Raw genomic sequence first — 13,775 nt, forward strand, 5'->3', positions numbered from 1 at the left:
ATACATTACCATTCATTCTTCTCAAAATACTCCCCGTCTCTTTAAACATGCTTGTCCTATCACTCTTACTACTTTCTGAAGCAGTCTGGAAGTCTTCTGAGACTGTCTTTATGAGGTGTGATCAAGGTTATGCTGCTGTTGCTGTTGCTGAATGCCATCCAACAGAAAGGCAGGCCTGTAAAAACATTACAGTGTGTCCTTATCCAACTTACAGAATCGGCCACCGTGTGACTTCTGGATCGTCCCCCAAGACCAAATGATTATGAAAGGTAGATGTTTTGAATTGATTCAGGATGTTGAAGCAGCCACCACAGCATAACTAAAGACACTCATGAAAGACTTCCAGAACTGCTTCAGAAAGTGGAAAAAACAATAATATAAGTGTGTTCGAAGTGAAGGGGCAGGAGTTAAAGGAGATGAGTATTATTATTATTTTTTTTTTTTTTGATACCGGGGATTGAACTCGGGTCCTTGCTTGCAGGGCAGGCCACCGAACTGCTGAGCTAAATCCCCGGCCCAGGAGATGAGTCTTTTACTGCAATAAATTTCTGAAAATTTCAGCATTCACCATATTTTTATCATACTTTATAATAAATTCATACAAAAACAAATGCCATAAACTTGACATGCCACAAATTGCCATCACTCCAGGTTGCTTCTAGGCCTTCTGGGTGTCGAGCCAGTATGTTGCTGTGATCAGGGCAGTCAGGAGTTTCCCAATGTAGCTCTTACACTGCAGCAACTTGTCAGTCTCTTTGCACCTAGTGAGTCAAGAAAGCTCATAGGTAGGCTGGGCATGGTGGCCCATGATTATAATGACAGCAGTCTTGAAGGCTGAGGCAGGAAGATCATTGTGAGATTGAAGCCAGCCTGAGATACCTAGTGAGTTCGGTGACAGCCTGAACTACATAGTGAAACCAAAAATGATTTTTAAAAGGTTAATAAAATTACAAAATTTGTTTCTCTTTCTCTGTGAAGGTATCCATGGAGTTGCAGGGAAAAGCCAGCAGTTGTTCCAATTATCAGTCTTATGCCTTTCTGCAGAATAGTGGAAACTTCATTTCAAAGCTTTTACATGAAACCAAACCTAGCCAGTGCAAAAGCAGGGGAAATGATGTACTTGCAGAGAAAAATCTGGAGAAATTCTTGCATTGTCTTTCCTTTTTTTTTTTGCTCCTCTGTATTTTCTCTCCAGTATAAGATAAGCAAATTTTATTAACATGTAATTTTACTGTAGTTGGCTTAAAATTGACAGGACAACAGAACTAGGGAGGTAAACATTAGTCAAACAGAACCCTCCCACTCACAAATCAGCAGACACTCAGTTGCATTATGTCTTATTTGGAATATAATGTAAATAACATTGCGTGTAGTGAGGCATATTTCCTAAAATAGCAAACATTCCACTGTTACCATGGAGGGCGCTGAAGTGAAGGTTAAGGCAAGAATGTGCTCTAAACACTTAAGGCAGAGACTGAAAACCTTGAAGGGATTTAGTAGCTTGGGCAGCTTAGACAACTTCATGTAAGGAGCAGCTTTTAGTTTTCTTAACCTGATAAATTCTGGAGATTCATTTATAAATTCTCATTCTCATCAACATTACTATTTCCCAGTCGTAACTGTCATTAGTAACATGTCTCAGACACAGGTTTTATCATAGCTCATCATAGGCATTCATAGCTTTGATCCTTTTGAGCTACAAAGGAGAAGAAAAATTAAAGAGCTTATTTATAGCTTAATTATATTTAGTGAGCACTTACAATGCTTAAGGTATTGTTAGCTGAAGGAATAGGAACATAAAGATATAATTGTTAGCTTTCATTGCTGTGACCAAATATCTGAGAAAAAATGATTCAAACGAGGAAATGTTAATTTTGGCTCATGGTTTCAGACAGTTTTGGCCAAGGTTGGCTGATTCCATTGCTGTGGTACCTCATGGTGGAGTCATCCATATGATGTTTTTTCAGAACTTCCTTCAGATTTGTAAAGTTAATACTAGGTGTTATGGTTTAGATATGGTTTGAACGTATCCCACTAAGGGTTCATGTGTTGGATACTTGGTCCCTACCTAGTGTGTAGGGCTGGAAGGTGGTAAAAACTTTAAGAGGTGGGTAAGTTCTTAGGTCACTGGGGAAATTTCCCATGAAGGGATTCCTTAAGGGAGCTTTCATGGGACCCCTGAGCTCTCACAAGAGCAAGTTGTTGTAAGAGTGAGTTTGACCTCTAAATCAGTGGTTCTCCAACGTTTTGGCATTAGAAATAGGTTTCATGGAAGACAAGTTTTCCATGCATCAGGTAAGAGGGGATGGTTTAGAATGATTCAAGCACATTACAGTTATTGTGCACTTTATATTATGACATTGCCGTACATAATGAAACAACTCACCATAATGCAGAATCAGTGGGAGCCCTGAGCTGAGCTTGTTTTCCTGCAAATACATGGTCCCATCATTGACATAGTTTTGTCCAGTTTACTCCGTGATCTCATTTTGGTTGCTAAACTGCAGAAAACACTGCTTCACAAAGATAGGATGTTGGCAGTGAAAGCAGGCTTTTCAGGGCTGCCTTAATTTCAGTCCAGCATGTATGGAGATTTGGAGGGCCACAGTCATTTGTGATCTCGAGCAGTTGATCATCTTCTAGTACAAAGTTGATTCACCTGGTTTATTCACAAATGGGTTGCATATTCATTCCTTCCCATTTCAGGGGTCATTTGTGTTTGGGAAGTAATTCTCAAAACTCTTTTGAAAGCTGAGATAGGTGATCATGCACTAGCTAGGCAAAGGGCAGACCTTGCTCATTTCCTTTAAAAATCTCTGCAAATGTTTGAAACATATAAAAAGTTCCAAAAGTTCACTTGTCACTCCTATAATTTTATTTGGCTTTGAAGTGAGCCATTTTCTTCTGCTGTCTTAAAAACAGTTGTTGTTCTCCCCTGAAGTGACACATTGAGTTCACTAAGCAGGATGAATATTGAGCAGGTTGACTATGTCATACAAGTAAACAAGATTTGCAATCCATCCTGACCATGAAATGTGCTGCCACTGTTTTTTCTAAAAGAAATCTTTAGAGCAGATCTTATAACTCAAAAACTCTGGAGATATATTATGTACATGTACCAACACCCCACAATAAGTGTAATTATTATGTACTAAAATATGTACTAATAAAAAACTAAAACTAAAAAGAAAACCTCTCTGGTCAGTGCTTAACCTTTAGAATATCTTCTCACTTCTGTATATAAAAGACATGTGCTCTGTGTCTACTGCCACACAAACCTGTGTGAACAGATATGAGTTAAGCGCACTTACTTTAATGAAGCTAATTTTGATCATATCTTGTAAAACTAAGTTCAAGAGACATTTTTCAGTGAGCCAGCGTCTCTCTATGGATGACACAGTGTGTAGACTCATATTCAGAAGTGACCTCTGATCCAAGTAATGAAACCAGGAAGGTGTCCGGTCATGACAGCTGCTGGGTCAGTGCATATACCAATACAAAATGATCAGTTGTTTCCTATATGTAATCATTCAAAGTCTTGAATAATTCTGCAGCTGTGGTAGTGGTTGGCAACAAAAGTGCATGTAATATATCCCATGCACACCCTCCTGAAAAATATATTACACAAAAACAAGTATTGTTGCTACATCAGTAGACTCAACTGTGGATTGCATACCACAGTAACTTATTAATCCTAACAATTGTGCCTCAGTATCCTCTGCTATTCATCAGTTTGTCCAGTTATTGTGCTGAAAGAGGAACATGTGTCTGTCACCTTTTGAAATACAACTTGTCCTAAAAGTTCACAACAAATGTCTTCATCATCAGTAAAGGACTTCGTAGCTTTGATAACATGGTTAGCTCTTAAAAATGATGTCTTCAGTGTAGACACATTTGATGACATGGTGATCTTTGGCTTGTTCTTTGTGTACACATTTTTTTTCTTTTGAAAATCTACAAAGGCATGTCCTGTAATGCAAGGTGGTTGGTTTTCATGCTGTGAAGAAATTTTCAAGGTATAGTGGCTTTGTTGCAAAAGGAATTGGTAAGTCACACACACTCACACACACACACACACACACACACACACACACAGAATGGAAGTAAAATAATAAAAGGTTTATTTTGCTGGCAAAAGGTTGATCACACTAAGAGCAGTGCCAGTGATCATCTCTGACTGGGTTGCAGCTTCTTATTTTATAGGTTTTACAGCCATGATCTCATTTAGGTGGTTACATTTCATTTCCCCAGTTCACATTATCCATGTGCAAATTACAGTAATAAGACAGTTAACTTTAACCCAGATATAACAATTCCTTGTAGTTAGGGAGCTTACCTTAAGATTAGTCTAGCTATCTATTCTAGTGCACAGGAAGGGGGTGTTCAAGGTCACGGATGAAGCCAGGTGTCCCATTTCATGGTTAATGCCTCCGGTGTCTGTTAATTTTGAACTAAACAAAGCGGATTGCTGTTAGAGACAGCAGAATTTATTTTACATTTTCCTAACTTTTGAGGGTTTTTAGATTATTTACAAAATTTCTATCAGCTTCATTATATAGCCATAATGGTATACAAAGTGGTCTTGGAGAATGTGAATCACTTGCTGCAATGAACTCATAATTTAAATAGGGCTGTTGGTATATATTTTTTTAAATGTAGTGTTATTTTTGATGGCAGTCAAAAGAGTCTTCTTTTGTCTCATCATTGGTTCTTTGCCCTTTTCAAAGAAGCTCTCCAGTGATGTTTGATTTTTACTCATTTTGTCAAGGATTAGCTTGCAGACTTACCAAAACTGTAAGTGAGACAAGTGCACAGTGTGGGAAAGGGGCATGGGTGGAAGTGATAAGTAAAATAATGGGTGGGCCATGCATAGACTAAAATAAGTATCTGTTTCTGACTTAAAGCCTTGCAGATGCAGCAGATGCAACTTGTCACTTGCCACTCGCTAATAGGGTTCTGATATGAGTCTGCAAGCAACTGATTCATTATAGACACTTGCAGTCAAACCTCTCCTCATGTTAATCTGTATTTGCAGCTACTCCTTAGTGCTAGCATCACTGCCTTAGCTCCAGTCAGATCATCAAGCATTAGATCCTCATAAGGACTGTGCAATCTATATCCTTTGCATGCACTGTTTAGTTTATGCTCTATAAGAATCTAATGTTACCATTGATCTGACAGGAGGCAGAGCTTGGTTGGTAATGCAAGTGATATGGAGCAACTGTTAATACAGATAAAACTTTGTTTGCTTGCATGCTGCTCACCTCCCACTATGTGGACCGGTTCCTAACAGGTACTGGTCCATAGTCCAAGGGTTGGAGACCCTCTGCCCTAAATCACTCTCTGGCCCCCTATTTTGCATGGGATCTTTTGCTTGGTATAATGCCATTCATTAGGCCCCCACCAAAGGGCAAATCAAAGGATCCATTTAATATTGGCTTTTCAGCCTCCAAAAATATGAGATAAATATACCTCCTTACCTTATAAAGCTAGATTGCCTCAGGTTTTCTAGTAATAGAAAACACACTGATATGTGAGGCTAGGGGCTTTGGATTTCTTGAAGGTAGGAGACAATAATGGATTGTTCTAGAAATAATGTGCAAGTTGATTAGAGCTATAACTTCTAGGGCTGTATGATGTACTTCAGATGTGAGGTTTTAAGAATCTAAAATGCAAAGTATAGTAAAAATGTGAAGCAAGAAACATGCAAGAGATGCTTGAAAAAAGAATTGAGAAGAACTAAGCATTTTGCTTGACAGAGATTCTGAAGAATTAAAGGCAACAAATCTGAAGTCAAGCCCCTCAATTTACAAGTCCACCAATTATACATAGTCATATCAGGAAATGTTATATCTGACCTTATCTATCCTAATTTCTCTCTGGCTGGTGACATTGTTAAAAGATTCCTACCATTACTGAAACTCTTTCCTTCTCTTACCTGTGCTCTGATTTCAAGAGAAATATAGTACTTAGTTTTCTCAGTTACATAACAGCAGCATTCCTAAGTCAAAATTTTCATATCTTTTTGCAACTGAGTTTCAACTCCCATATTTGTTTATACCATTCTTCTTTCAGTCTTCTAGACCCAAAACAATATTTCAATCTTTCATTTTCTTTTCTTCCACCCCCCTTCATTCCTTCAACATGATTTTTTTATTTACCAATTTCTTTCCATGTCTACATTTACTACCCCACATATGGATAACTGTAATTGATTTTTTTTGCAGATCTTTCTCTAATTATCCCAAAACCTCTCTCTGAAACTGCAGTCCACCCATTGCCTGGACAATTTTCCTAAAATAAAGATTCCATTATGCCTTTCTTTGTTCAAGTACATGACACTAATTCAAAATTCTTTTGCCTTTGTCAAAATATTGCAACAAAATTTTAGCTGCCAAAGCACAGTTGGCCTTTGATACATGAACCTGGGCATTTAACCCTCTCTCCCCCACAACATCTTCCTTTACCTACAAGATAACAGAATGTTCACCCTCAACTTCCAAGACATTTGATGATACTGTTTTCTTTTGATTGAGTCCCTTCCTTTGGCTTGTCCATCCTAACATCCACTTCAGGTACTCCATTTCAAAACTTTCCATCTTAGCATCCATTTTAAGTATCATGCCTGTCCCTTTCAACTATATCAGTGCACTATCTCAGGTTTTGCTTTTATTTCTTTGACACTCATATTAAATTTAAGTCAGTACTGTTTAGTTTACCCATTGTTCTAATTGTAACATACATTTTTTTCAATTTGACAGATGTAACAAATACTTTAAAATTTACTTAACAATCAATGAGTAATTAATAACTTGACTAGTTTAAGATGGATTTTGCTGAAAAGCATATTAGTGCAATCTGTAGATATATTGAAAAATTCCTGCTTTTAAAGTGAATGTGTCTCAGTGCTGCATAACTGCTGTAGAACATGACTGTTTCTGACTTCTTAAAGATTTCTGGGGATTTAGCTCAGTGGTGCTGCTGCCTGCCTCACAAGCACAAAGACCTGAGTTCAATCCCCCACACCAAGAAAAAAAAAAAAATTTCCAACTAGCACAGGAAAATCATGTACTTACCTGCTTCTGTGTTACCACAAAGCCTAGTTGGCCTTACCTTGACTTTCTTGCATTTCCTTATTAGCTTCAGCTTTCATGCTAGAATAATTTTTTGAGGGGTACTTTTTAGTAATTACAACAGCTATTTCCAATGTTATATCCTACTAAAACTGGTGCTTGGGACACAGGGATTTTCCACCTATTATTCTCCTGGAAACTCCCTCCCATCCCATAATTAGGTGTTCAAAACACTACAACTGTTGTTACCACACACTGGGTATAAAAATGACTATGTTTCTAAAAGATACTTCTTAGACCCCCAATTCTAGATTTCAAAAAAGAGATGGTACAAAAGATCACTATCACAGTAATACTTAGGAATCTTATTCCAAATGGTTTTCTCCACACTCAATATAGATTTTATAAGTAGTTCTTCACTGATGGGTTTTTCTATTTATCTTTGGCATCTGTAATATTTTAACTGAGATTTTCCCAAATACAGCTTACAACAGTTCTAGTTCAATGGTTTTCAGCAAGGTCTAATAATTTCCTAGAAATGCAAATTCTTGGGTCCCTCCCCAGACCTACTTACTGAATTAAAAACTCCAAGTAGGTCTCAACAATCTGTTTTTACAAACCTCCAGCTGATTCTGTTGCATGCTAAAGTTGGAAAACTGCTATTTAAATTCAGTTTATTCATATTGTAGATTAAGAATTTAAGGGCCAGATATAAGTGACTTCTAGGTCATACAGCTAGCAAGTTCCTGTGAATGTATATATCAATCTATTTTGAGGACAAAATGATGATATAAAAAATCAGTAACTTGTTTAATTCCTAATAGTTTATTGTAATATTAAATCTGTTCTCAAATTTTCTTTATTATGTGCCTTTAATAAGTTTTAGAAGTAAATGCCCCATATTAAATTATCATAAAAGCCTTCAATCTTGCCTTAAGTACATACCTTGCTTCAATCATAAATACATGGTGCACACATATAAATAAAAGAGTTTTTTCCAAAGCTCATATGGATAGGAACTGAAAGTTTTTAATTTGCAATTGGGCCTTTTACAGACTTTCTTCTGGGCTATATTTTATCCTCCTAATTTTTAAAGCTATTCTTTGGCTGAAGTAGAGGTTACTTTCTATATCTCTCAGTTTAAAAGTGTTTGAGCAATACATATTTGAAGTGTACTTATTTATCCTTTTTTAATTGAATGTACTAACATGTATAAGCTTTGCAGATCTAAATGTTCAGTTTAACAATCTTTGACAATTACAGTGGTCCCTTGACTTATAAACTCAATTGGTTCCCAAGCACTGGATGTAACTCAAGTTGGTTGTAAACCAATACAGCTGAGATTTGGATGTTTACCTGTATACATGCTATAGAAAACAAGGGGCAGATGAATCTTTCATTAATCTAATTAATTTCATTAATCTAATAACCCACGTCAGGCCAGTCATACCATGAGGGTCCACTGTATACACATCCATGTAACCATGATCCAAAACAAGATACAGAAAATAATTATTCCCCAAATGCTTTTGGGCCTCTTTGCAATCAATTTTCACCTCTCACACTGAAACCACTCGCTGACTTTCATCACTATACATGTGTTATTTTTTGTTTTCAAACTTCAAGTAAATGAAATCACAAAACATATTCTCATTTATATATAGGTTTTCTCATCATTTGCTTAAGATTTATTCACGTTGTTTATATCAGAGTTCATTATTTATTTATTTTTTAAGCGGCACTGGGGATTGAACCTCACACATGTTGGGCAAGTGTACTACCACTGAATCACAGACCTTTCTAAATTTTATTTTGAGACTGGGTCTTGCTAAATTGCCCAGGCTTGTCTAGAACTTGCAATCCTCTTGCTTCAGCCTCCCCAGTAGCAAAGATTACACTCCTGGCCACCATGCCCAACAGAATTCATTCCTTTTAACTGCTAGTTAGTATTGCAAGGTATGAATGTACAAAAATGTGTTTGTCCTACCTTTTTCTTAGTAAGAAATATTTTTCTTATCACAAAAGCAATGTGTATTTATTGTGAAAAAAATATCCAATACAAGCGAGGGAAGAAAGAAAATATAATTCTACTCTCCAGACATAACCCCTACTACTAATTTGTATACCTCTTTGAACTTTTGTTACATAAGGTGTCCACATAATATATTTATCATACACATTACAAAAATTCTTACTTTGAGTTCAAGTATTAACACTTAAGCCCAGATATTAGTGAGTTAAATTGGCACAATCCTTAGTCTTAACTGCAATCTAATTCATATTTATTGCTCCACATTCATTATATACTGTATAAAGAAAAAAAAGAAAATGTTCTTAACGCCCCTCCCCAGTTTTGCTTGCTTCTCCACAGAAAGCAAGTGTTAACTAACCACAGTCTTGATCAAGATAATTGATAATGACTGTGAAGTGAATTTATTATCATAATTTTTCATTTAAATTCGTTTTTAAATTTTTATTTTCAAGTTTTGTTATCTACATACCAGCAATTTTTTAGTTGTTTTATAATCCCAATGATCATGTGAGGATATTAATATTCTGGTCTATTTTTAGAAGTTAGGTATGTATAGTTCTCTCAGGATATCAGTCTTAACCTATGGCAAATATAATCTTCAATAGTAAGTTGACCTTTCACTATTTGTACTTTTAAACCAATTTTATCTCTATAGTCATTGTAGTCAGGGTTTGCAAGGGAATAGATTTAATATGGAACACCTAATTTATGGGATTATTTTATAATATTCACCCAAAAAGTCAAATCCAGAGGAATGCAAGCGATCTAACCACACACTAGAGACCCAAAGAATCCAGCCAAGGGCCTAGATCCCACAGCAATGTCCTGCACAATTCCAGCTGAAGGACTAAAGTCCAAGACAGTGTCCTCCATGAGTCCAGCCAATGGCCTAGAGCCCACGGCAATGTCTCATGCTCATCTGTATGGAGGATCTGCACCTGGAAGCCCCAAAGGCCAGTGGTGGAAGCCCCACAGCAGAAAACCTGTGCCAGTAGGATGAAGGATTTGTGCCACCATGCAGAGCATTCTATACTAGAGCTAGGAAATGATACAGTGAAGATCAGAACTCCCCTGATGAGAACAGCAGGCATTCCCAGGGGACAGTGAGGCCTCGAGGTCCTCCTCTGACAAAACAGCCAACTTTACCTCAGGAAAACCAACTGCAGCAAGCTTCTCCTAGAAAAGCAACAGCCGCTGATCTTCCCTTCTCGTTCTCTTTTTATGCTACTGGCAACAATCCTCAGGTAGGTCTTCAATGCCCAGACCACAATGATTCAGTTCAGCTGAGTGTTCCAAGTTGACCATTAGTTTATCCACCACAATCCACTCCTGCTTAATTTGATAACCAGGCACATTTCTTTAAACTATAGTCTCCAGTGATAGATCTGTGAAAAAGTTAACATATCCTGATCTCTTCAGATTTACATTAATATAACAATTACATGTATACTTCTACATTATGGCTTCAAATTTTTGAAACTCTTTGCGTTATTTATTTAATTATTATTTTTTTGGAACCGGAGATCTAACTTGGGTCCTTGCACTTCCAAGGCAGGCAGTGGAACCACTGAGCTAAATCCCCAGCCTTTTTTATTCATTTACTTCCCCCCCACCACCCCACCCCCACCCCCAATACTGGGGATCTAACTCATGACCTTGTGCTTGCAAGGCAGGCATGGTGCCACTGAGCTAAATTCCCAGCCCTGGGTTTCCATTTATGTATGTAAATTAACAACATTTAAAAACCAGTCTTACATATATCAACATCATATTACTATATTAAAATCATAGTAGGCGAGATCTATTAAAATCACAATCCTTTCTCCTCATTCACTTTGACAACAGGTGGACAACACTAAAAGACATCCCAAAGGATCTCCTGAATTCCAAATATACTCTTCCCTTCTGGTAAAAGGTCTCAGGTTACTTTTCCATTGTCTTTTTCTTTACAAACATGTTCTCCTCTGTTCCATTCTTGTAATCTGTACCTCCACTGGAGCCTCTCTCTGGCCAAACACTTCAAATCACCCTGCTGATTCTCTGCTCTTAATTTCCAACATAAATCCAGCCAAAAGCCCTCAACAGTAATCATGCCACCATCCCAACAATATGCTGCATTGATATTTTTCTCTCACCCAGGCAGTGTTTCTAAACCCAAGCAAAAGGCAGATCAACTTCCTACCAAAGCACAACATACACTACCTGAGATCCAGCAGTCAATGCAGTCCTCAAAAGAAGCCTCCTGAGCCTCATCCTAATTGGCAGCATTTCCAAAGCACACTGATTTTTCTGGGCTCTGACCAGTCTCCCATATAGTTAGAGTGTACCAGGGCTGCCTCTTTGGTTGGTTTCTCAAAACTTTTACACATTAATTCCCAAGGCTTTTAAACTTAAACCACATGGCCAGGCAACATCATAGTAATGACCCCACTTCTGGTACCAAATCTCTGTGCTAGCTATTTTTCTCTCCTTGTTGAGACAAAATACCCAACACTCAAAAGTTAAACAGAGAAAGATTTATGTGGCTTACGGTTCGTAGATGTTTCAGTCCATAATTGGCTGGCTCCAAGGCAGGGATGGCAAACAGGCATCACAGAGGAGAAACAACCTGGTGCACACAGGGTAGTAAAGGCAATAAGGGACCTTAACAGCCTTTTTCTGCCCCTTTTATCTATTAAGACCACCAGGATTAGGGTGGTGCCAAACCAATCACTCACATGTAGTAGTTTAGTAATCACAAACCCTTAATCTTAGCACCACATACTCTAGATTCACCCACTTAGGAGTGCATAAGGCTTTGGGGGCACTTCTAAAATCCAAACCACAAGTTATTAAGGTTTGAAGACTATTAGTCAGAAGCAAAGTATTATTTAGGGTTTGCACTTGAAAGGCACTTTGTTTAACTAGAGTCCTTGATTACTGTCTTAATTTGCAGTTTTATGGACCTTTTGAGTCCTTGATGCTCTGTGCGACAAGACTAGGTATAGCAGGAGACTGTCCAGGGAGGCAGTCTGTTTATCCATCAATCACTGTGAGTTCAGAAATGCTTTGCCTTTCTAGACATCACTACAGATTCCAAAGATGGATGCTTATTTCTTATTACTTTGAAGCTCACAAACCTAGAGTCAAAAATGCAGCTGTAGTTTTACCTGGAACTCTTATTTTACAGTCTTGCTTTTAGTGTCAATATGCACATTTAGGTGGAACTATGCATGCAAAATTCCGTCATCCATTAAACCCAGCACTCTGACTGTCCTCCTGTGTGGAGCTGCCAAGATTTTGTTATGGCGATTAGAATACAATTTTATGTGTACAGGGCCTTATGTTTTGAAATTACTTTTAAATATTCCATTATAATATTAAGAACAACAGCTATTATTTAATTGGCTAAACATTGTTAAAGCATTTCCTCTCAAGCATCTCATTTAATCCTCAATAAAATGTTTGCAGTTTATTATGAGCTCTCAGTAAGGACATTTTGATGTCTCCAGGCAGAGAAATATGGGCTCTGTCCTGGGAATCGGATTCAGAAGTACTAAAGTGTTATTGTCCTTATCTCATAAGGCCAAGTTGGTGAAATTTAGCATTATTATATACCGGAACTTAGTGCTCTAGGGACTTGATTGCTGAAGTCACTGTTCCGTCTATCTGGTATCTGCATGCCTCTCAAGCCAGGAAGAGAATTCCTTATTACAAATGTTCTATGATACCAACATTCTACCTAGCCCAAGCTCCAGCTTCCCTCCTCTTCGTGTGCACTCCAAGTTCTCTACCCAAGGGTGAGAGAATTTAACACCGTAAAGTGTTTAGTACAACAGGGTACTAACTGAAGGCAGTGCAATTCTTAGCCCTAATTCTGCTGTGAGCACTCCCTAGAACTCTCCAGTCTTCCTCAAAGAAGCTGAGTCTTTTCTGCTAGTGTCTTCTACCCTCCTCAGCTTCAAAAAGGACTGTCGTCTACCTGAGCCTCAAAGAGAATTCTAAGATATTCATCCACTCCCAGAAGGTTCCATTCTTCTATTAGTTGCTGAGCCATATGCATTTACATGGTATTTGTTGGACTCTTACTCGGGCGAGTGTACCTTTTCTAGACACCCTCTTCCCCCAATACTGGATAAATCACCTAGGGGTGCTAACTTTACACCCCTCCCCCAACACTGAAGGGGAAAACACTTCATCTTCTCCTCCCTGGAAACGAATGATTGTAGGAAGGGTTGAACTGGCCTTCTAAAATCCGCCTTACCTGCCCTCTACAGTTACCAACCTCCCCCACCCTCCTCAGTGGCCTCAGGCCTGCGGACCTGGGCGCCGGACTGGGCGGTGAGAGGAGGTGGGGCCGCGCGGGAGGAGGCGCTGCCGGGCTGCTCCGGCCTGAGTACGTGGCACCGCTCGAGGACTCGGGGGGGAGGGGACTCGGGACACCACACCGAGGCGGAGGGATCCTAGAGAGGCTCGATGCATGGTTTAGGCGAGCGTTCAGCCGAGGAAGGTATCCTGACTGAAACAAGCATCCGTTCCGCTCGCCACCTCGCACACGCTTCTCACCCACGCCGCAGGACAGGCCCGCATCCCGCCGCCCGCAGCGGTGACAGCGTTCGAGGCGAGGGACTGGCTCACGGCCCGCATGCGCAGAGCGGGAGCGGCTGGCGGACTACAGCTCCCAGAGGAGC

At 38.9% G+C, this 13,775-nt stretch overlaps 1 protein-coding gene and 1 long non-coding RNA gene across 9 annotated transcripts in view; one reads left to right on the forward strand and one right to left on the reverse strand.

Moving 5' to 3' along the window:
• The window catches only part of Pde4dip (phosphodiesterase 4D interacting protein), a 211,035-nt gene that overhangs the window by 117,034 nt on the left and 80,226 nt on the right, over positions 1-13,775 (forward strand). The window lies entirely within an intron of this gene.
• Positions 1,179-11,664, reverse strand: LOC104861637. Its single transcript, XR_780078.3, has 3 exons — positions 11,636-11,664; positions 4,337-4,451; positions 1,179-3,997 (listed from the first exon to the last, which is right to left on the reverse strand). It is a non-coding gene; the product is annotated as an uncharacterized LOC104861637 (long non-coding RNA).

This window comes from Fukomys damarensis, unplaced genomic scaffold (assembly GCF_012274545.1).
Source record: "Fukomys damarensis isolate Sample0158 unplaced genomic scaffold, DMR_v1.0_HiC HiC_scaffold_33, whole genome shotgun sequence".
Classification (NCBI taxonomy): Eukaryota; Metazoa; Chordata; class Mammalia; order Rodentia; family Bathyergidae; genus Fukomys; species Fukomys damarensis.